Consider the following 24,786-nt stretch of genomic DNA (forward strand, 5'->3'; position numbering starts at 1 on the left):
ACATCCCCCACCTCTCTGCTTTTCTTCAATAATTTGTAATACCATGAACATAAATGAATGTCCTACATTACATAATATATGTTTATACAGAACATTGGATATATTACAATTCCTGATATCATTCAAATGTAAAACTCGTTCCTTCAAAAGCCTATTGTTTCATTGATTTTAATTTACTCCGTCTTCCCATTGGTCCCTATTTAAATTTGTAGTATACCTTTGATGTAGTAGATCTGAAGCACCTAGACTGTGAAAGCACTGATGTCACTATCTCTTCTATTGGACACTATTAAATATTTATGTTTTTAGCTGTGTTGGTCAGTCTGGTTTTTATTCTGTGGATCTTTTGTGCTACGGACCGACGTTTGGCTGCTTGCTATATATTCCTTTTTGTTTTGTTTGAATTTAATTTAAAGAAAAGCAAATGTTAAACGCTTCGCAATATGCATCAAAATGGAGAACAATAGCACCTACACAGTGCCTTCAAGAGAGCTACGAGGACTCTTGAAATAGGCATGCCAGATTGAGCACCTCAGGAAAATACTCCCAACAACAGGGCATTAAATGGCATAAGTAAGCGGAATGCTTCCTTACCAAATGTTCAAAATGAAAGCCAATTGCAACCTTATAAGAAAAATAAAAATCTTAAATGATTTCTACCTTCTGCCTCACAAAACAATTTGTACCCTTCAGCACCATACCCATTTTCCACAGGGAGGCCCAACTGTACCTCAGACATCTTCTTTCAGTAGCATAAAGATAAGCACAAGCTTTCAAAACTTCCTGCTCAAGCAGTCCACCACAAGACATGAAGAGCAAAATAAACTAGCCTCAAGGCCTTAACGAATCTGAGAAGGAATAGAGGGGACCAGCTATTAACACCCAAGACTGCTACAATCTCCAAAGAAACTTCATTCATAATAGCCCTCACTAGCTGGGTTTATCACACCTCTTCCTAATGTCTTAAAGATCATGTGCAACAGAAATACTTACCATTTTAACAGCTTGTAGAATGGTTTCCATCACAGACTGGCAATTATGTTAGCAAAAATCTGAAGATTCTGTGCGAAATGCCTTTGTTTTCAAAAGTCCCTTGAAATCAGGAGCATCCCCAGGCAGTTGTTGAATAACTAAATGCTCCAATGTCATCATGCATAGCACAGTGACATGAGATCAGGGGTACAGAAGTTTTTTCACTTAGTTTCACATATAATAAATAAAAACAGCATCAACAGCAGACACTCAGATAAAATTAATGTAATGTATAATGAATACATAAAGCTGTGCAACTGCGTTAACTAAATATTTAGCTGCGCGTACTTGGTGTTTGTTCTGTAGGCAGTAACCATGAGCAGTACCAATCAGAACATACCCATTTCCCTTTTGATAATGATAGCATGGAAATGGGCACTTGCGTACAACAGACAACTGGGTAAATAGGCAAGTCTACATCGATGGCAATCAAAGAATGCTGTACGACATAAAATTCTGAAAAGTAGAAGCATTAGTAACAACATCCTAAGCATGCAATCAGTTGTGAGGGATTTGGGCACCCAAGCTGACAGCAATCTGACTTTTGACCACCATGTTGCTTCCATTGTACAGAAACGTTTCTACATGGCCCACCTCATAAGTAAGGGTATCTCATCCAGGAACAAGGAGGTCATAACATCCCTCTAATTCTTCCCTTACATGACCCATTATTGAGTACAACGCCCCCTTTGGCATGTACCTTGCAAAGCACATGCAGCAGCTGAAGAGAACACAGAGGTTCCTCACCAGAAGAATCCAAGGCCTCGAACATCTACCTTACACAGACAGGCTAAAAGCCCTGTCCCTCTACTCGGTCTCAGACTTCTCGGAAGTGACCTCTGTCTGGCATACAAAGCAATCTCGGACTCCTGCCTTGATGGGACTGCTGCATATCCGCAAGTCAAGCTCCACTAGAGTAATCTGCAAATGCAACCTCAACCTGGTCTGTGACATCAATAGGACTGCTGGCGGGACAGATTTATATCCCAGAGACTCCCCCATCTGTGGAATAGACTCACTCTCCACGTCAAGCAGAGTACCTCATTATCCCTTTTCAAGGGCAACCTGGATAACTGGATGAGAAACAGAAAATACACTCCTGGGATTCCACCTGTGCCCCTGCTGGACAGGGGCTCTGGGTGTTTACTTGTATAAACATGGGCTAAACTCTTGGCTAGACTTATAACTGCCTCAGGGCCAATAGCCTAGTAACTTCCTATAATCCTAAAGACAGGAAAGCTTATGTCCCTGACTAGATGTTACAAGGGAAAGCCAGTTGTCTGATAGCCAAGTCCTTTGTTAGTCTAATTTACGCACAAACATTTAATGTGAAAACAGACTTGAGAGAGACACTAACCATCAGGGATCTTCCTAAATGGTCAAAATTGAATGTAGATTCTGCATTCACTTTCGTCAGTGTGCACATGATCATTAATTCTAGGCCTGAAATGCCAAACTAAAACAGTCCAGTCCTGGGATCTTGCAATGTTTGCTAACTATGTAGACAGCATATTCCAAAGACCATTCTTCAAAGTCAAAACTTTATTGCCATTCAGAACTACACACGTGTAGCCTACATTAAATTTCATGCATCAGCTTTATTCTTGAAATTACAAAAGTAAAGTGAAACTACACATACAAGTACAGGAATAAAAACATAACTAAAATACAATACTACTCCCAATACATGCAAGAAAGAGCAGAGGCATTTACCAACACTCATACGAAAAGAATACCCTCCCCCAAGTTAAATTAGCTACCCTATTTAAATAATACAAAACACACTACAGATTGAAATGCCTCAGTTATTTGTCTAATATTGCACTTGAGCGAGTTAAATACTGACTATGGATATAATAAATAAACATTGCACTTAGTTGGAATATATGCAAGTATATATTGCACAAATAAATAAAAAATTGCCTTATATGCCCAGACCCCTAGAACGAGTGCTAGATTTCAGAAGTCTAATCATTGTAGGGTAGAAACTGTTACTCTGTCTTGTAATCCTGGTCAGGAAGCAGAGCAATAGAATACATTTGCATGTTTAAATCTAGCAATTTAACTCTTGGTTAAAACAATAGAAAGAATGTCTTCATTTAGACATTTTGGCACCATGTTTAGATCAAAGGGTCACAACATGCTTTGATAATTCTATCTGGCTAGGCTGGCAGCCTTCATCTATCTTCACCAAATCTTCAAAACACATACTGAGAATTTTCTTTCACAATCACACTAAAGGTTCAACCCCATTAGACTCCCACTTTTTCCATAATTACCATCTGATTTTACTAAATAGTATTGCTAAAATCCATTGAACATTAAACAGAATTTCAGTTATTCTTTCATTCCATATAGCTCATGTAACATAAAATAACTTTTCATCTATTCTTTTAGCAAATTATTGACTTCTCTTCTTGGAATATCCATATTTAATCATGTCCATGTTTATTTTATCCTCTTTTTATATCTTTAAAAATATTTTTACATAGTTTCCCCATAACTTTTTTTTTTACTACTTTACATTTCAAAAACACGTATTCCATAGATTTTTCTGCTTAACAATTCAATTATATTCTATCCCTTTTATTTTTATATGGTATATTTGCTTTTACTGGCAATTTCTCTACTACCAGTCTCCACAAAAAATCTTGACATTCTAATTTTTGATTAATGCTAGAAGCAAATGGTGTATTTTTTTTCATCTGTTAGATGTTTCCATGGCTTTGCATAGAAAAGTATGATATAAAATGTAATAATGAAACATTAAAAATTGATAAAGAAAAAGATAGTATTTTCCACAAAACTTTTTTTCTTGGTAACATCTTATTGCTTCACTTATACACGCCTTTTTACCATACTCCAAATTTATCTTACTTATACAATTTTACTACTAAAAAACAAAAACAAATCACAACCTTTTCATTTATCCACTTTAACATTTTGTACAAATGCAATTATTTTTCAAATCGCAAGTTAATTTATGTTGCCAACTGCGAATATGCTATTTTTACCATCAGTACTGAACTTATGTGTTTTTCTGAATGACAAGTTATATGTTCTCCAGAAAAGACAGGTTTTATTTATTCTATTGCTTTTCCCATTGAGTTCTATTTACATCTTTATTCCTAAATTTTATTCCCAACACAGAAATTTCATTCATTATAAAATATATTCCCCCCATCTTTTCTACATCACATAAGCCTTCTCTTTAGAAATAATAGGGATGGCTTTAAACAGACACAGATTTGTGCAAATTACTCTAAATTGTATTATTTGCAATTATAATGCAATCTACATATGTTACAAGAACTGGACTTCTTGACCCTTCCCCTTTATACTATATATACCATCTTCCATAATATTTTCATGTTATTTTCAAATCTCTTTTTGTACTATATTCATAAAGATCTTACAATCATTATTCAATGCTAAATCGGGCTCCAGTTTTTTTAATTGTCTATGTTCTTTCTTCCATATGAATTTAAATATGGCACTAAATTCTTTATACATGAAACTTACATTTAACCATTCATTCAAAATCTATAAAAAATAGATATTTTTTTGTCAATCCCTTAATTTTTTTTATACATGTCATACCCTATTCCATCTGGCTCTGCGACTGAATCTATATCTGCTTATCCCAATACTGTTATCTAGCTCATTTAAAGAAATCTCCTTTTCCAACTCAATTCTCTTTTTCTGTTACCTTTTTTACTTTAAAACATTTCTTGGGCATATTGTACTACACTATTCATAATGTTTTCCCGAGTTCTTTCTGTTTCTCCTTTTACATTTTTATTTCTGTCATTACACTACAATCTTCCTTTACTAAGCTGCTTAAGTAACTTGATACTTCTTTTTTTCCTAGTAAAAATAAATTTGCTTATATAACAATTCTTGTATTGTTTTTTTCTTGGTTCCTTTCTCATAATTCTTTTTCTTTGTCAAAGTACTTTCTCTGTCATTATGTTCTAAATATTCCAATGCATCATTATATGGTCTTTCATATTTTTCTCTCTCTCTATGCTTTTCTCCAATATTGCCACTGTAAAATGCATTTTTTTTTATATTTTTCCTTAAATATTATCCACCAGACCATTTTTAAATGTTCTAAAAGTAATATAATCTTTCCATAACTACATTACCAAGCAGTTTCCTTCTTCATTCCACGTTTTCTTTTATCCTTTTTTATTCCTTCAGCTATTTTTATAAATGTCTCATTTTTCTTTATCTCTAGCCATATTGCAAGATTATCAGAAAACAGTAATTCAATTACCTCCCCCTGTCCTATACTAAACCTTTTGATTACTATAAAATTATCTATTTCAAAATTCATGCTTGACAGATCAATATAGCTAAAGGCCATCTCCTTCAACAACCTAGTCCATACCCCTTTTTAATTCCATGAATTTTTGTCCCAAAGTTTTAACTTACATCTTATAGTGTGCATCTTATGTGTAAAATTAATCCATCCTGGGTGCTCCCTCCCCGCATTAAACGCAAAAGGAATACCTCCGGCCATCACCTGAAGACACCCTGAATTGGCCAGCTTGCCTGGTACTTAGAAAAATAATACTGAGAAGCCCCCCCAACAAGATTGTGTAAACGTATGTTCCTTACCGCTAATTAAATGTAGACTTGATGTAATATCTATAGAGTTAGTCTGCCCTCCCGTGTGCGCGTTCTAGCAGCCTACCGCAGACCGTTTGCCCTCTCCCCTCCTGTTATCACTACCCTAGAATATATTTAAGCTGAAGACTGTTCCAACTATCCCTGCTGTTTGCCATCTCCTTCTACCATTAGGTGGCAGCATCTACCAATATAAATCCTAGATATTCTTTATAATCCCAATAAGTTTTATTTTTCACAAACGGTTGCGAGTTAATATCCTTAGACTGTAAATATCTTCTCCCCTCTGCTAAACCAGCCTCTGTAAATGCAATCTTCATTTTCTGGCTGGAAATATTTAGCTCATACATTCCCACTACAGCCTTTAAACTGCTCTGCTGATACTTTTTCTGCCATACTCACCTCTAGTGTTCTTTCCTGCTCTGTTCGCCCTATGGGCTCACTCCGTCCCCCTACCCCCAATTCCCACCCGCCCCAGTACTCCTAGCTTTATTCCTATCTTACCCCACCCTCTCAGCCTAATTACCCAATACCAGATCCCCCATTACTCCTTCCACCTATAGCCATCCTTCTCAAAATCTGTACTCCACCCAATAAATTAGTCCTCTCCTCTTTCCTTAAATCTCTAGAATATCTCCATCACTTTTAAACCCTTTCTTCTTCATAGCCTTCTCTATTTTCTTAACTACTCATACCACTCTCTTTGCTCCAACATGCTCTCCTCAAGTTCACACCCTCCAGTCCCCCAGCCTCCTCTTTATGTTCCTACTTCCCTTATACTATGCTACCTCATATTCCACTTATGCTTGTCCAATACCACCTACAAAGATAACTACCATACAAACCCTCTTCTCTCATTCAGCCCAACCCTCTGCACCGATTTCACCCTAAACTCTTCTCCTCTAAAGTTAAGACACTGTCACCTGCTCCAATCTACCAAAATTCATGCTTGACAGATCAATATAGCTAAAGGCCATCTCCTTCAACAACCTAGTCCAAGTTGGTGATATCTATCTTAACCCTGGTCCTACATCCTTTATTAACAACATTCATCCCTTACCCTCTTCCTCCTCCTCCTATCTCAACACCCTAAAGATTTTTACAATTAATGCACAAATTCTAAACAGAGTACACCAATTTCAAGCTTGGCTAAGCCATAACAAACCAGATATCTTAGCAATCTCCAAAACCTGGCTCAAGCCCTTTATCTCCAACTCAGATTCTGTCCCCAGGATTTCACGGACTCAAAAATGACCAACTAAATAAAAAAAGGTGGAGGCACTGCCCTAGTCTACTCTAACCTTCTTACCTTAATTCCTCTCCAAATTCCAATTCCTCAATTCCAGAACACTGAACTGCTGGAATTCTAAAATTAAATAAACATAAAACTATCTGTAGCATTGCCCTATATATCTCACCTGGTAACAATATCTCTACACTCGAAAATATTCCCCTATGGGCCTCTACTGAAATTAATTATGAAACTTATATCCTTGGTGATGTGAATATTGACTGGAATAATATCAATTGCCCCTCTCCCTCCCTATCCATTAACTTCTACAACTTCACTCAAGTAACCCTCTCCATCACTCGACCTAACAAAATAAACCCTCCCAGATCCACTATAGATTGGATGCTAGTCTCAGATCCAAATAAAATAACCAATTCTGGCACAATTCCTGATACCTTTAGCGACCTCCAAGCCTTTATGCATCACTCAACTAGTTCCTCCCCACACCAGCATCAATACATTAAAAATCGTAACCTCAGTAGCTTTAACCAAACTACTTTCTAAAATACTTTCAAACAAATGAACTGGCAAATTCTAAACATCCTTTCTCTTGACAAAACTATAGAATACGTCAACTCGGTCTTCCTTGATATTTTAAAAACTCACTAGCCCCACTAAGAAACAAAAGGATAAAAACTAAAACTGCTCCTTGGCTATCCAGAGACAAAACAGATTATGCACCACAGAGACAAATTATGGAAGCTTTACCAAAACAATAAACTGGCAAATACCTTGCTCCAATATAAACAGCTCCGCAACCATGCAAAACGACTAATCAGAGACAAAAAAACTTACTATATCAAACTTCAGTCCAAGAACAATAAAAACCCAAAAAAATTCTGGAACTCAAACTCATTCCTCAATCCAGGCTCCAAGAATAATCCATGACCTGACCCAAGTAAATCTGACCTCGAACTAGGCTCTGAATTCATTTTTCATAGAAACTATTGCTACCCTCACCAAGGCATTTCCCAATAATAACCCAACTGCTCTACACTCTCCCCCTTCTAACTCACCTCAACTGTTTGAACTCAAACCCATCTCCACTAACTTTATAAAAAAACCTTTGCCCAAACTTAATCCTTGCTCTAACGCTCCCGACAACATTCCCTCTTCTATCCTAAAATGTGCTGCTGATGGCATTGCTCTTCCAATCAGCATCATTATTAAACGATCCATAAAAGAATCATACGTCCCCAAACTCTGGCGCTCAGCTTATATTCTTCCTCTTCATAAAGGAGGCAAAAATACCAGAATCTCAAACTTTTGCCCCATTGAATTGTTCTCACCAATCTCCAAAATCCTAGAAAAATGCAACCACCTCCAATTTATGCCTTTCCTGACCCAAAACAATCTTCTCACTCCTACCCAGCATGGCTTCCGTCCAAGCCATAGCACAATAACCACTCTACTCTTTCCTAGAAACTGTCAATCAAGCCCGAGATTCAGGACACTTAGTTTCTACTGTTTTACTCTGTCTAAAGCCTTTGATACTGTTTCCCACAAGCACCTTCTTGGTCATCTCTCAAACCTTAATCTCTCACATAATGATTTATCTTGGTTCTCCAGCTATCAGACAGATCACAGGCAGTCAAAATGAAGAACTCCATCTTTTCCTTCCTACCTACCCCAACTGGTGTACCACAGGTATCCATCCTTGGGCCAATGTTTTTTAACATCTTCATCAATAACCTTCACACTGCTGTTCCTGATGCTCAAAATCATTCAATACACAGACGATTCAACCTTAGTCTGCTCTGCTTCAAACCTCTCTGAATTGCTAACTAAAACCCAAACTGCCTTCTCGACAACTGAAAACTGGATGCGCCAAAACCACCTCTCTCAAAGATTCTACTATTCCCTCCCACAGAGACCATCTTCTATGATAAAAACAACTTCAAAGTCTATAGTCAAACCAACTCGCCTGTAAAAGTGTTGCCCTCTGCCAAACTACTTGGCATTACTGTAGATGAACACCAAGTTTGATATTCATATTCAACAAAATATTAAGAAAACCCACCAAAAGCTAGGTATGCTGTATAGGAATAATCTCTTTCTCTCCAACTCTACCAGGCAAACTCTGGCCTCGACTTATCTTCTTCCTTCCTTATTATATGAATCCCCTCTCCTAAACGACCTGTACTCTATCACCTCTAAACTAGAAAACTGCTAAAGCAAAATCTCTAAATTTGCCTCCAAATCTAAAAATACCACCAATCACTGTCTAACCCTACAATCCCTGAATTGGCTTGAACTACCTAGACTATCTCCAACTCACTACTGCATATAAACTCATATTTCACCCAACAAAATGTCCCACTCTAACATCCTTCCCCCTTATACACCCAACAGAGCTGTCAGATCTGAAAATCAGAACTTAATTACTATCCATAAACCTAAACGTCCTGCTAGCCAACTTCTCCTACCTTTCTCACTAGGCAAAACATGGAATTCCCTTCCCTCCACACCAAGAACCATCCAAACTCAGAAAATTTCAAAACCCAACTATTCAAACACCTGTCCACTAAATGGAAATGTACCTGCCTTCACCCAACCTAATCAAAGGGGGTTCTCTCTCTGGTTCCTAAGCTCTACAACTCTCATAGTTATCTTCCTATGAGCCTATCTAAGCTCTCAACAATTTATATAGCTTCTCTCTAAGCTCTCAACAACTCCTACAGCTACCCTCACACAGCCCAACCTTGTAAATATTGTAACTAGCATTCTAATGTTGATGTGTTTATGTAAAGCGTATTTACATTTCCTTAAAAGGTTTGTATGTAAACTGTTTCCACACCTAACATATGTTTTCTTCAAATGAAACTGTATGATCCCTACCTTCAAGCTTAATGAATTTGTTAACTATGCAGGATATTGAATGCATTTAGGAGTAACTATTCTATATAATATTATCTTTAATATTAACTATCAGTTGTATCTAAATTGTATAATGCATCTTGGAGCTTTTCTCCCGGGGCCTCCACTGAAAATGGGTAGATTCAGCCCAGTGGACCTCCCCGGTAATCAAACTGCAAATAAATAAATTCCAACATTTTTCTTTTATCATTCTCTCTATTTTTATGCTTGCCTTTTAAAATCACAATTAAAGTATCTGGTTACTATAATATTCATATTTATCACTATAGTCTAAAAGCTGATAAAATAAGCTTTACCTTTCAATTATTCTAAGCATATAATGTTACAATTCTATATTTCTTTCCATTTTAAAATTTACAATGGTTTATCTATCAATTTTAAATCTACAGTGGTTAATATTCCCATTTTTGCTAAAGTCGCATCCAATATCTTTATTGTATTTCTACAGAATACAGCTATTCCAGAACATATATCATTTCCCAAACTCCAGTCTCTTTCATCCAGACAGTTTCTCCGTTTGTAAATATTTCATTTGTTAAAAATTGTGTGCCTAATATAAATTACATCTACATCACATGTATTACACCACTCCAAAATCTTTATTTTTTATTATATTCTTAATACTATTCCCATTTACAGAAAAATCAAATTTTCATTTTTTTATTTTCCTTGGATTCATAGTTTCCAAAGTTCAGAGCTAATTACTAGACTAGCTTTCTTAAGAGGCCATTCTAAGCAGAGACCATTTCCCTCCTAAAAGGTGAAGATCAACTACTACATCTCGAGTCCCCGGGTCAAAAACCTTAACCATTATACCAACCCCCAATCATTAGCTGTATATATTCTTTTTCATCCCTTTCTCTTCGTTTTTTACTTATCTCTTTAAAAAATTCTGTCTTTTATTCTTTTACTACCTACCAATTTATATTTTCATCACTTATTTCAGAACTTTCTAGGTCCTTTTTTATTTTTTTCTGTTTCTACTACTTTTGAAATGTTTTCTCGTTGTTCATTTACTTCTTTTTTTTTTTACTCTTCATTTTTGCAAACCATCCATACCTGTGCAATTTTGTTAGAATTATAACATTTCAATCTATACTTTGGCATCCTGTCCCATTACCCCAATAATACATTTTGTCACAATTGCTTTGGGTTTCTCTTCTACTTATTAAAATGTCCTTTATTCCACAAAACAATGTTTTGGGTTGCCCCCAGTAATTTACAACACTCCTTTTCCCCTCCACATTTATCATGATTAGTATATATATATCCATGTATAATTTTTTGTTTCCATTTTTAACACGTTACAATCAGCCAGCAGTCCATAAACCCCTTTTGTCAGAAACGTTTGCAATGTCCAGTACTACTTTACATAAAGTTTTCAAATGTCCTCTAAAGTCTCTCTTTCTAACTCTCTTTGAAATTGTATGTTAATTTTTTTTTGTTCCCCTGTGAAATCCTTTTATCTAATAAAGATTCCATAGGTTACAGCCTTTTTTTCATATTCTCCAAGAAAATTTGTTTGAAGTCTCAAATATGTCACAAAATGTCTCTTTATTAATAAGAGTAAATGCTCTTACCTAACGTGCTTTTACACCCAGTGAAGCTATTAAATTGTCTCGCATTTCATATCTATCCATATCTTCTTCACTATGAATCCTTACCATGAACTTCCCTTTTTCATTTTCTTCTGCCTTCTTTTCTGCTACTGCAGTTTTGCCTTCTTTAACTTTATCTGCATATATTTTTTCCATCTCACCACTGTTCTTCCAGATTGTTTCTGGATCCTCCTTTTGTATTTTCTCCATAACGTCACCCCCAGGAAACATCTTAATTTTCTGTCTCACTCTGTACCACCATTTCTTTAAGTAAATCATTCCAGAACCCTCCCCAATTGAGGGTTATAACTATATATCTATCATTTTCTGACTCATCTCCATCAAACAGATTTCTTTGAAACATTTCCTCAGAATCCTGCACACATTTTTCCTGTCTTGATATTTGCCCTCTCCTCTGCTTCACCCTTCTATCATCTCCTTCTCTCTCCATCTGCCTCCCTGTTTCTCTGGGCCTTCTCTTTGCTTGTAACAGAAACAGGAAGTACTCCTCCAAAATGGGTCCCACTCTCAACAATGACAAGCATGGATTCCTTATTATATTTATAAGTAAATCTTATGTACAACTTTTCATGACAACAAATTAGAATAAACTGCAAACAAGAACCACTCTGGCAAAGGAAGGATCCACAAACGACCTCCAATCAATAGCATAAAAAGAACTTCTTTAATAAATTCCACTTCAAATGATAAAAACATCAGAGTTCTCATCCAAAAGAAACAAGACAGTAAAGTTAAGAGCTTTCACCTAGTTCAAATACCAGGCTTCTTCAGAACCTTTTATATTTACAATATTCATTTTACATTAAAAATTTTAATCCCCCTACTCCTTTCTAACCAAAATTGGAAACCAAAATGTACTGTTTTTTTTTTCAAATTCTCTGATAACCATTTTTCGTTATATTTCAGTTCATTAATTCTCCCATTCCATATCATACAAAATATTTTTGCATCCGGTTTCTTTTGCTTTACATTTTTATAATGTCAATATGCAATCATATTCATATTAATATATTTAATGATGTTCAATTATTTTAAATGCCCTTTATCATGATATTTCAGTTCATTAATTCACCCATTCCATATTATACAAAATATTTTTGCATCTGGTTTCTTTTGCTTTACATTTTTATAATGTCAATATGCAATCATATTCATATTAATATATTTAATGTTGTTCAATTATTTTAAATGCCCTTTATCATGTATTTCTTTCCACAGTTCAAAAGTCCTTTATGAAGACATGTCCAGTTGTCTGCAATTCACCACAGTGTATACAAACTCTATTATATGGCATATTTGCTTTAACTGGCAATCTACCTACTGACAACCTCCACAAAATGTCCGTACATTCTACATGCTTTTTAAATCAATTCATTCTTGTTTTTACTGCTTTGATCTTTAAAGCACTTATTTGTTTCCATGGATAAACATAACATTTTTCCATTATCCTTTTTCCATTTCCTCACTGAGACAAATGCCTGGTGTCAAAGCCATGGCCTAAAGCTCAATGCCAAAAAGTGCACTGTCATTCCCTTCGGTAAAAACTCTGTACCCATGAACTATAACATAGGCAGTAGCATATTTAACACCAAAAGTGTGATAAGAGACCTTGGGGCATAGCTGGACAGTAGTCGCTCCTTTGATAATCACATCGCCACAGTAGTCAAGAAATCCTTCTACGTGGCACACCTCATTACAAAAGGTTTCTCATCCAGAAAAAAAAAGAGAATTGTTCTCCTCTACTCAGCACTCATTAGACCCATTATAGAGTAAAATGCCCCTTTTGATATGTACCTCACAAGACATCTACAACTGGAAAGGATGTAGAAATACCTCACAAAGAGGATTACCGGCCTTAATCAGATGCCCTACGCAGCCCATCTCAAAAAACTCCAGCTTTACTCCGTCGCATATCACCTGCTCAGAGGTGATCTCTGCCTAACATACAAAATTATATCAAACTCAGAGCTGTTGGACATGCTCCACTTAAAAAAATCCCATTCCCTCCGAGCTACACGCTCTAGGGACCTAAACCTTGTCACCACAATAAACAGAACATGCCGGAGGGATAGATTCCTGTCCCAGAGACTTCTCATACTCTAGAATAAACTACCCATCTAGATCAAAACAAAGCTCCTCATTAGCACTCTTCAATAAAAATCTTGATGATTGGATGGGAAATAAGAAATTCACCCCGGGGATCACTTCTGGGTGGCAAAATCCAGGGTACCTTTTTGGCTGGGCTTGTATAGGCCCCAGGGCAGATAGGTTCATAGGTAGGTACTAGGCTATTGTATTTTCATATCACAGTCTTCCATTTTCCTCCATCTTCCTCGGTCAATTTTCCTTAACAATTTTTTTTTCATATCCATACAAACTTTACTTCTTTAATACTCTAACCTTTCCCAAATTGCTTTGTATTTCTCTTCTATAAATTTTCATTAACAGCTTATCTTTATCTTTCCTATTAAAAGATTCTGTACATGTTCAATGAAAAAACATATACAATTGGGTGAATCAAATCAAACCCGCCTTCTCTGTCACTTACAGAAAGAGTACCTCTTTTCACAGGATTGAGTCTTGACCCCCAAATGAATGTAAAAATAACAAAATAAACCCTTTTCTAATGTTGACTGAATTGTACATACACCAGCTAAGTGTGTAATGTTACCCAATGTTATGGAATTACATAAATATGCCTTTTTCTCTTTTTAAATTTCTCCAAATCTTTTGGGTTTCTAATACCACGATGGGAATGGACCCCATTCCTAAGTCAAATATGATTAAAGTTTATGAAATTAGTATTGTTTCTATCTTTGATGTCAGCCAAAAGTGCTCTTCGCAGCACCTGCAATGTGCCAAGCAATTCGTATGGGGTTACATATATCGGTAGCATACCTAAATACGATTAAGACCCGTTGCTCCTACTTCTAATGAAACTGTCTGGGTATCTTTTTTCTACATTGCTCTCGTTTCTGCCAAAAGATCTTGATATTTATGACTTTGTGTCTCTCTCTCTCTCTACGAAAGACACTGTAGTCAATAGGTGTGGCAATTTCTGTGATCAATGCTACTTTCGTCTTCTTTTCATGGACCACTGTATCAAGTTCTCTAGCATCTGTCTTTTGAACTGTTGGTAATGGCTTATGAAATTTTTGTAAACTTCATCATTTTCTGTCATGCTTTGTGGCTTATGTTTCCAGTGCTTTTCAGCCACTTCAATACCATAATGTTTGCACAATCCCCAGTGCAACAGTCTTGCAACATTATTATGCCTTTCAGTATACAGTCTGCCATTAGTATGCCTTTTTCCTGTACGAGAGCCTAAATGTCCTCCAGAATAAACAAAGGGCTCGTAATCTATCATATCTATCCATTGTTGTTCTGTTATTTGCTCATTTCCAAAACTGATTCCTAAAATTTCATTCTTCATTAAATGTAATACCTTGCATTTCTCTCAAAAAACCTAGTCCATTACTTTTATCTTTATTAAGACTCAATCATAACATTTTCGGTTCTTTGTAACTGAAGAAAACAAGGCACAGAAACACAAATGGAAGTATAAAATGTTAAAAGGTTAATGAGGTAAGTGCTTTCACACCAGATACTAGTGCTTCTTCAGACCATGGACATTTAAGAAAATAATAAGTGTGTATTGTATTAATGTATACCTCTATGGTGACAGCTGAATTAACATTAGTGTTACTTATTTAAATGTAGTACATTTGTGATGGCAGCTGAATGTACTCATATTAATACCTGGACTACTACAAAGTGAAGATAAAGTGGTCTTGATGCAGAGAAAACATTCAGTAGTCACAGCTGAGATTCTATGAGTAGGACAATGGAAGCATTTGCATTCCCTGATAAAATAATACAGTTAATTAGGGGGAGTATAAGAAGGGTCAGAAGGAAGAATTAAGGTGGAAGCATTCCTCTCCAAAAAGCTGTGTTTGAACAGAGGAACCAGGTAGGGTGCCCTCTTTTCCCCTTTGCTATTTGCTTAAATTTAGAGCCATTAACAAAGAAAATAAGGGACTATCAAATTCATCAATAATACCATAAAATTAGTTAATAAAAAAATAGGATCCCTGTATAGAATCAAACCTTTCCTAATACCCACAGCAAGGTCCACCATTGCTAGATCTCACCTAATCTCCACTCTCCTGTATGCCTCCCCCATTTACACTAATCTTTCCAAAAACAACATGAAGAAACTAGAAACATCCTATCATAACATTGCTAGATTCGCTGCTGGATCTCCTTTTCAAACTCATCACTGCTTAAACCTAAAAGAACTAGGCTGGTTAGAACTTCCTAACCAAATTATACTGTAACAGATCTTAATTGCCTATAAGATTCTATATCAGCCAACCAATACACCAATACTTTCTAGCCTTATTTCTCCATATAACAACCTGAAACATCTTCGTTCTTCTAATAAACTTCTGATTAATACTACCAAACCTAACAATAATGCAGGTGACAGTTTATTTTCCAACTATGTTGGAAAAGCATGGAATAAACTACCCTCTGATATCACTTCTTTAACCTCTTTCCAACTCTTCAAACACCAACTAAAAGTTTCTCAATAAACACTGGCTTTGCTCCTGCACTAATCCAGACTAATGTTACCTCTATTTATTTATTTATTTTTTTTTTTTTTAACTAACAATTTTATATTTAAATTTTTTTATCCTTTTTTATTTTGTTTTAGTTGTTATGATTGTTTGTAACCTTTTATGCCTTATGTAAATTGTATAACTAGTGGAGCTTTTCTCCCCGGGCCTCTACTGAAAATGGACATATATCCAGTTTGGACTAGCCCAGTCAACAAATGTAAAATAAAATAAAATAAATAAAATAAATAAATGAACTGATACAATACTCAAAAAAGTTAACTTTACTTGCAGATTATATTTTCTATTTGCTAAATCCAGAAAAGGACATTTGGTGTTATGAAATATTTTGAGACAGTTTCAGACCTTTTCTTGATATAAATTTAATAATCAAAAACAAAGGTTTTGATGATAAAACTATGTACCTACACACGAACTGGTTCAGCAATACCCATTATCTATAGCGACATGCGAAGATGAACTATTTAGGTGTATGGATTGAAAAAAAACAAACACATATTAGCTAAGGATAGGTAGGAAGAGACTAAACAAAAATTTGAAAAACTGAGAAACTGGAAGCACTTGATTATGGATAAGGACAGCAAGATGCAAGTTGTATACAGATACTAAATAGAAAAACTGTACAGTGTGCAGAAACAAACTATGTAGCACCCTAAGATTCAAAACATCATTCAAACGCACTTTTACAGCTACAAGCTCAGGTCGGTCCCACAACTCAAAGACAACTGTAAACACAAACTGTACATATAAAGGGAATTGTCCAATGTTGTGAGCACCAACACCTCACAGCTGTATAATGCATAAAGACTCCAAGCTATATTACCTCTTTACTATGTAATTTACAAGTCACTCAATTACATAATAAACAAACATCAGCAGATAACAAATAGCACCAGATTTGCAATATGTAAATAGCTTAAACAACCTGTTTTGCCTTACAATAGGTAAACATTACCAACTCTACTGACTATGCAAAATGTTCCTTCTAAATTTGTAACAGTGTAAAGTACCCAATACGCTACAATATGAAAGTCTGGTGGACTAAATGACAGGGAGAGGAACAGAAGAAAATAAGATAAATTGGAAAAAAATATTGATACAAACAGTAAAACTGAGGTATGTTATCAGTCATGATTAATAAATGAGGTGCCACAAGGTTCAGTCCTAGGTCTTGAATTTTGGTGGTCTTTTGTACAAGACAAGGCACATCAGGAAGAACAAAATCTAGCATCTCTTTAGACAATACAAAACTAAAACAGTTGTTATGCATGGAGGAATTATCATACAAGAAGGCTCCAAGTCCCACAAAGCATGGTTGGAAAAGTAGTACACGTTAAAAAGTAAAGAAATACAAAGTGAAGCACTTCATGACATACGAATTACAAGTTCCTAATGAGGTTTTGGAAAAGATGGAGACATCTCCAAGAATTATAATGATATCAAAGATGAACCACTTGGTAAAATATGGAAAAGATGCTTGTAAGTTCAGCCAGAGGCAAAACTTTGTGATGTTCTCCTTTAAAAAAGGCTCCCTTTTTAAAGGTCACATGCAAAAAAAAAAAAAAAAAGTATTAGGCCATCATGCAGAGAACGGCAACAAAATAATCAAAAGAAGGAAACAAATACGAATGCCAAATAATATACTGTGAAACCATACACACAAGTTTTTGGAAGACAGTCTATATTGATAGAAGTCATGGGCTTCTTGGAATAAAAGACATAATGTTCACCAGGAGAGACAGAAAAAGAGGAAGCATGACTGGGAAAGATCTAAATGTTAGTATAAAGGAATAAGAAATCACTTTAGTGATGATGGTGAGATTCTGAATTCTTTATTCAGAAAGATAGGGAGTTTTAAAATGGGGATTAAGCGGACAATATTTTGGAAATGACATATGCTCTCTTGCAGAATGCAAACTCTACAGCACTGTTTGATGGAGAAGTCCAGAGACATGGAGTTAAACTGAAAAACTGCCAGAAGATGTGAAAGAAAAAAAATGCTTCAGGCAGTTCCTGTCCAGTATTACTTAACAAGGGATTTTTTAAACTTTTAACCATAACATATATTACAAAGTTGAGCACATTTCAGATTTTTGCTTAGAAATGTTAACAAAATGTTAACAAAAGTATGTACTCAAATATGGTTGAGTCGCATCTTCACTGGGGTACCTGTGAAATGCTGGCAGCAGAAATCACATTTTTTTAAATGTGTATTGACAAGGTTAAGGTCAGATCTGCAAAATCTTACATATATTTGAAGTAGTCAACTGAGACCTACACAGTTGTTTTTCCTGAACTGTTTGTAACACAGGAGGGCTCATGGTTAGACATAAATGTAAATTTACTGATCAAAAAAATTTATAACTAAGCAATGGATCTCCCTAGGATTAGAAAAGAAAATGCTCTTTTGACTGGCTCGAATAATCTTTAACCAAGAAAAGTCTCCAATAAGAATATAACAAAACATGTAAACAAGTGGATGCCTTGGCCCCACTATTGAGATGAACAGAGCGAGTACAATAAGTAAGCACTTTTTAATTCTATGGAAGACACTAATTAAAAAGAAGGCAACAGAGCAGTAGTGTTGACCTATGGTTAGAATCTGCACTATGATGTATGATTTTTTAATGGGTACATACCCAAGTGGATTTTGGACTTTCTCCAATATTACTAGTCAAAGATGAACTACAAGGGCTAAAAACTGTTTTTTTGATTCTAACTGTATTTTTTAAACAATTTTTATTTAATGTTCACTGTTGTCAGTGGAGAAGTAATGTTTGCATTGCTAATATATTTAAGTGTTATAAAACGTTCTGCTGGAGAATATGTACTCTAATACAGATCTACTACTTACTAGTTAAAACCTCTATCAAATTTCAGATGTTACACAGACAGCAAGGGGAAACGCAGGTACAAAAGCATGCTCTTTAAACACTCTTACACAACAAGCCAGTAATAATCAGATCTCAATTATGGTGGGGATCCAGGGGAATAAGGGCAATGTAAATAAATGAATGTAACAAAATTCAGCACAACCAGAATACCACATTATCACATAATACAAAAGTATAAAACAAACAAATTTGCCACCCCGACTACAGTTACTCAAAAACTGCATTTTTTTTTAATGACAGAATAACATTTACAAAGACTAAGTAGTGCCTTAACACTTGTTAGCCAGGTTATCCCTACTGGGCTGAAGCTATACGCAGAAGGAACCAAGGGAGAAGAGCACCCCAAACAAATTAGCAAGTTAACAGGATGAGAAGTTGTTAAAAATCCAAGACATCAAGTAACAACTTTTCCTTCAGAAAATGCATAAGGAAAACTCCCCAAAAATACTTACTTTTATGCCATATAGTCATCTTTTGGACAGTACTAATTTTTTTACACTCCAAAAATGAGCAGATAGCAAGTGCTAAAACATAGTAGAAAGAAAGAATGAAAACAAACTATGATGCGCTGCGTTTCATTCCTTCTTTCTGGTACGGTACACTATACCTCCAGAATATATATTTTGGGCACAATATTTAAGTGATTTCCTTCTACAGGCATTTATATATAACGGCAATGTTTTAAGTCATGGACTTTAGGTTGTCTATGGAACTGTGTCCATTTTTTTCTGAATTATACTAATTTCTGCTAACACAAAATTGTTATTTCATGGTATAGTTAAATCTTATTGCAGACATAGTAACTAAACAGCAGTCTTTCATAGGATTACAGGAAGTTACTAGGCTAATAGTCCTAGGGCCCTTACAAGCTCAGCCAAGTTCTTACTCTTATTTCCATGACCATCACCTATCCAAGAGGGACACAGGTGGAACCCCCAGAGTGAACATATATGGTCACCCATCCAATTGTCTAGACTCCATTTGAAGAGGGCCAATGAGGTGCTCTGTTTTACATTAAGTGGGAGTCTGTTCCAAATGTGTGGAAACCTCTGGGAGACAAATCTGTCCCTCCAACAGGTTTTATTAATGTCACATAACAGGTTAACGTCTTTAGAGCAAGTAACCCATGTACCATTTGACTTACGGATATGCAGCATTTCCAATAACGCAGGGTCAGAGATTGCCTTGTATGCAAGGCAGAGATCACCTCTGAGTAGTCTGTATGAAACAAAATAAAAAGTGACAGTGATTTCAGATGATCCCCATAGGACAGATGCTGAAGACACTGAATTTTCCTTGAGGAACCTTTGTGGTTTCTCCAATTGCTGCAGGTGCTTAGAAAAGTACATACCAAAAGAGGTGTTGTACTCAATTATTGGTCTGATGACGGAAGATATAACTTTTTTTTCTGGAGGCAATGCCCTTACGTACGAGATGGGCAATACAGAATGCCCTTCTTACCACTATGGAGACATGGTGGTCAAAGATAAGGTTGCTGTACATCTGTGTGTCCAGGACTCTCACCACTGAGTGCATACTTAAGGCATTGCTACTGATGTGGTAGTTAGCAGGAACATCACTTTTACCAAAAGGAATGATAAAAATGTGTTAAGGCCATGACTTTGGCACCAATCATTTGTTTGTGTAAGACCCTCTTGTAGGATGTTGACATTGTTTGGAGATTCTATACCCACTCCCAGTTTGCAATCATCAGCAAACTTTGTCGACCCCGCCCTGATGGAACTGCTGCCTATCTGCAAGTCAAGCTCCACTGGAGTAACCTGCACGCAAGACCTCAACCTGGTCTGTGACATCAATAGGACTTGCTGTCGGGACATATTTGTGTCCCAGAGACTCCCCCTTTTGTGGAATAGACTCCCTCTCCACATAACGCACAGTACCTCATTAAACCTTAAGCGCAAGCTGGATAACTGGATGGGGAACAGAAAATACACCCCTGGGATTCCACCTATGTCTCTGCTGGACAGTGGCATATGATGCTGACTTGTTGGAACATGGAGTAAATTCTTGACTAGGCTTATGAGGGCCTCAGGGACAATAGCCTAGTAACTTCCTATGATAAGTACATATCCAGATATATGCAACAACTGAAGCATCCACAAAAGTGAGTCACAAAAAAAATACATGGTGTAGACAATATGGCCTATATGGACCACCTCAAAGCTTCTCCCTTGTATTCCACATCCTACACACTGCTGAGAGGCGATCTATGCCTGGCATTCAAAGCATATTTTGATCAGGCTTTTATGGATCTGTTGCACATCTGCAATAAAGTAAGCATCAGAAGCACCCTGTCTAGGGACTTAATCCTTGTTTGCAATATAAATAAGCCAGATGGAGGAACAGGTAAGGTATGTATGTGTCTCAGAGACTGCCTCCTCCCTCGAACAAGTTTCCCACCGACATGAAGGAGAGTTTACTCAAGCTCAACTTGGATCAACGGATGAGGAATCATTAATTAATCCCTGGTTTGCCAACTATTTCCCTATTAAAAAGAGGAAGCCTGTAACTGCTCATCCACTCATACTCAAGCCACACCTCCTATAAAATGAATGGTAACAAAAACTGTCAAATACATCTGCGAAGCATGGCAAGGCTTAAAAGAGGGTAGTTAGCCTAACAGTCACCTATGAACCTATTAATTATGCTGGTGGGTGACCCTGTCCTTCAGTTTATGTCATCTGTCTCTGAATATAGTACCTAAAATATCCCACTATCACCATCTAACCTTCACCGACCCTCCCTCCGTTTTCAGGAACAATCATTATACACTTAATTATTCCAAAGGCAACAATACACATCTTGGTGTACGCAAACTACGGAAAAGTACCATAACTACGAATATCGTTATACTTGCCATAATTCTCAACGCTGCATACAAAGTAATCAAACTGCATGCAGTTTGAACACATCTCAGTAAATCCATATAGAAAAAGTACAATTGGATTCACCAACAAGGTCACTGCCTTGCAACATTGTCTATTCAACACAGCAAACCTGTGTCCCCTACTAAACTAGCATTTCTCCAAGACCGTGCAGTTGCACTGCAAGAAAACAGAATAACCCGCATCACAAAAATGCAAGGTTTATAGAGACTACTATCCATGTCATATTACGGAATAGACTGTACAACACAACATGCTACAGTTTAATGTCAGTAACTTATGGCCCTACTCTATTCTGCTCCTCCACCATTCAATATAAAATAAACACTTTATATTACTCACCCAAATATATTCTAATAGGTATCTAAAAGTTGAGTTCGAAGACTTCTCCTCCTTGAGAAAAAATAAATAACACTGCTCGCGCCACTACCTTCAAGCATTCAAAAGCTTCTAATTCATTGGATAGTTGTCTTTTACGAGAAACCACACACACACTACCAACATCGGATTCGTTTTTAACATTGTCCATAGTGCTGTTCGCGCTGCTAATTTGAAGAAGAGGGAGTCAGTTAAGTTATGTCCCGCCTTACGTGACGTTGATCAACAGTTGTCTGGACATTGGGCGTTTTCTGTGCCGGGTTTTTGTAAGAATGTGTGTTTCAGCTGAGGTAGTTTTCTGTTTTATGGGTATTACTGTCATGCATTGGGGTGTACAGTTTTGAAGTGTCTGTATAATGTTATGGTAACTGAAGAGGTGAGAATGACACGAAGTCAGAATGTGCAAAGATTTTGCTTTGTTTTGGCTGCTTTAAGATTTTCTAAGGAATGTAGTTGAGAAAGGAGATAGTTTTTGTTCAATTTAATATCTGCCCTTGTATAACGGTGATTAAAGTAATCCATTGTGTCACACATGGAAAATGAACCTTTTGTTCAGGTCATATCGGGAACTACTGTAAATCAAATTCCGCATTATGAAATAAAAACTTAAAATGCGGCAAGTCTGAGGAGGTGTTATAACGGAAGCCTACACAATTATATCTCAAGTTTACCTTCTTACGAGGAATGTTTCTCGTTTGCGTTAAAGTTCCACACTGAAACGGTCTGTGACATAGTCAGTATTATGACATTTTAACTGACGTGACCCATACCTCTTCCCTCTTAGATCACGAAATCTGGACAAAGCCATAAGTAAAAGTGGTTCAAAAATGGGGACTTAAGTTAGTTGATAGAATAACAAGTTTTGCGTTAGCATGATATGAAGTCTGAAACTCGAATGTCTGTCATTACCCAACTTCAGTATTTAGTGATTTAACACTAATTTGCCAGAAAACCATGTGTTTATGAAAAATGGGAGCAAATCTATGAGGCAAAAATCTGGGCATTGTGTGAAAGTGTGCATAGTTGAGAGGCATGATAAAGACTACAGTAAATAGCCCTGAATCGTATTAATTTATCAAAAAGAACTTTTTCTAAGTAAAAAAAGTAGCACATTTTGTCTATGACCTTAATAGTTGAAGTTCTTAGGAAGCTGTTAGTAGGTGTTCTACATTTTGCCCATTTGTTCCACATTACCAGAGTCTGTGCTCCTCATTTTGAAGGTGGAAGGTTGAGAGCTATGCCCCCAAACAGTATTAGGAAATGCATTTTATAGAAAATAGTAAATTATATCCATCCTTTGTCTCCTTCTTTAAACTATTTGTCTGGTGAATATCCTAATGGTGGGAAACTAAGCACACCAGAATAGACTTGTTAGCTATGAAAACAGAATTGTAGCAGACAGTAAAGACAACCACAAGGCCTTCTATAGTTATGTAAAGAATTTCCATGGCAATACCCAGATTTGCTATGAGCTACTGCACAATAGTACCTTCTATACCGACCCAACACATATTGCCAATATACTGACCAACAGATTCAGTGCCAATGTTACCCCTCTCCCCCGCCAAAAGACCAATCACAATACCATTAGATTGCCAGGCACCCAGTATTACTGCTGCACAGTTTAAAACAGCACTGTCCAAGGCCAAGAATACAGCTTCTATGGAACCTGACAATATGTCTGGCTGTGTTCTGCATGAACTACAGAATGAACTGGCACCTTACCTGTGTGCCCTGTTCAATCACAGCCTCACCTCAGGCTTTGTCCCTACCAAGTGGTGCACTGCTACAGTCATTCATCTCCACAAAGGAGGAGCGACTACAGACCCTGGGAACTATCGCCCCATTAGCTTGACGAGTTTGATATGCAAAGCTAGAGAATGCATCACCATGGACCTAATAAACAAGGCTATAGGGAATCTCCAAACTCTGGATCCCACACAGTTTGGTTTTGTGAAGGGTAGATCATGCCTGCTCAACTTGGTCGACTTCTTTGAATCAGTCATCAGAGCTGTGGATGAAGTCAAGGTGCTTCATACAGCCTACCTTGATCTGGCCAAGGCCTTTGATACCATTCCCCACTCAAGAAGCATAGAAAAACTCACTAAGCTAGGTATCAACCATTATATCACTAGGTGGGTTGCAAACTGGCTCACAGACAGACCCCCACACTGTGCAACTCCAAGTCAGACTACCGACTGGTCACGAGTGGAGTCCCACAGGGTTCGGTCCTGGGTCCTCTCCTGTTTAGTATCTACTTCTCTGAAGTCCAGGCCAACATGAAGGGACTCAAGCTGACAAAGTTCGCCGATGATTGCAAGTTGGGAGCTATTATTAACTCCCCAGTTGATGTTGACATCCTACAGAATGGCCTCACTGAGACCGATGACTGGTGTCAGAACCATGGCCTCAAGCTCAAAGCCAAAAAAATGTGTCGTTATCCCCTTTGGGGAAAAAACAATTACCATGAATTACCACATTGATGGCAGTCCACTGAACGCAGAAGGCGTTATAAGA

General features: G+C 36.7%; 1 protein-coding gene across 1 annotated transcript in view; it reads right to left on the bottom strand.

The window, feature by feature from the left end:
• Positions 1–22,383, bottom strand: part of CIT (citron rho-interacting serine/threonine kinase) — a 3,433,971-nt gene extending 3,411,588 nt beyond the window's left edge. Inside the window, exon 1 of the mRNA XM_044069760.1 lies at positions 22,234–22,383. The gene's annotated coding sequence lies outside the window, so the exon portion shown is untranslated. The remainder of the gene's footprint in view (positions 1–22,233) is intronic.
• Positions 22,384–24,786: the final 2,403 nt, after the last annotated feature.

This window comes from Protopterus annectens, chromosome 4.part0 (genome assembly GCF_019279795.1).
Source record: "Protopterus annectens isolate FY-2018-M chromosome 4.part0, PAN1.0, whole genome shotgun sequence".
Taxonomy (NCBI): Eukaryota; Metazoa; Chordata; order Ceratodontiformes; family Protopteridae; genus Protopterus; species Protopterus annectens.